Genomic DNA, 1,040 nt, shown 5'->3' on the forward strand with positions numbered 1-1,040 from the left:
CCCTCTAGGTGGTCACAAAGCACCGAGCTGATCTCCCTGTGCTATGCGGCTGCTTCCCACTAGCTATCTATTGTACATTTGGTAGTGTATATATGTCCATGCCACTCTCTCACCCCGTCACATCTCACCCCTCCCCCTCCCCATATCCTCAAGTCCATTCTCTAGTAGGTCTGTGTCTTTATTCCCATCTTGCCACTAGGTTCTTCATGACCTTTTTTTTTTTTTTTTTTCCTTAGATTCCATATATATGTGTTAGCATACTGTATTTCTTTTTCTCTTTCTGACTTACTTCACTCTGTATGACAGACTCTAACTCCATCCACCTCATTACAAATACCTCCATTTCATTTCTTTTTATGGCTGAGTAATATTCCATTGTATATATGTGCCACATCTTCTTTATCCATTCATCCGATGATGGACACCTAGGTTGCTTCCATGTCCTAGCTATTGTAAACAGAGCTGCAATGAATATTTTGGTACATGACTCTTTCTGAATTATGGTTTTCTCAGGGTATATGCCCAGTAGTGGGATTGCTGGGTCGTATGGTAGTTCTATTTGTAGTTTTTTAAGGACCCTCCATACTGTTCTCCATAGTGGCTGTATCAATTTACATTCCCACCAAAAAAATATGGAACGCTTCACGAATTTGCGTGTCATCCTTGCGCAGGGGCCATGCTAATCTTCTCTGTATCGTTCCAATTTTAGTATATGTGCTGCCGAAGCGAGCACGACAACCTCTTTTACACTAAAACATGGAGCCAGAATTGACTGATGTGATAGTGTAGGATTTGAAGAGGAAACAAAATGACTTTTAGCCATCTTAATACAACTCATTCTTTTTGTGGTAATCTTTAGAAGTCTTTTAGAGGACTCCTAATTCCACTTTTCTTGCGCTTTTCTATGTCTGGTAGAAAATATTTTTCCCATATTATTGCCGCTTAAAAAAAAAACATTTTGCCGAAGATCCAGATCTCTCCATATGATTGTGCTGTGGGACAGCAGGTTTTTGGCCCTCTATTTCAACATGTATGTTCAC

At 40.0% G+C, this 1,040-nt stretch overlaps 1 non-coding gene across 1 annotated transcript; it reads right to left on the minus strand.

Annotated features, from left to right (window-relative positions):
* Nucleotides 1-626: 626 nt before the first annotated feature.
* LOC133074837 (U6 spliceosomal RNA) lies at nt 627-733 on the minus strand. Its single transcript, XR_009697244.1, has one exon. It is a non-coding gene; the product is annotated as a U6 spliceosomal RNA (small nuclear RNA).
* Nucleotides 734-1,040: the final 307 nt, after the last annotated feature.

Source organism: Eubalaena glacialis, chromosome 14, assembly GCF_028564815.1.
Source record: "Eubalaena glacialis isolate mEubGla1 chromosome 14, mEubGla1.1.hap2.+ XY, whole genome shotgun sequence".
NCBI lineage: Eukaryota > Metazoa > Chordata > Mammalia > Artiodactyla > Balaenidae > Eubalaena > Eubalaena glacialis.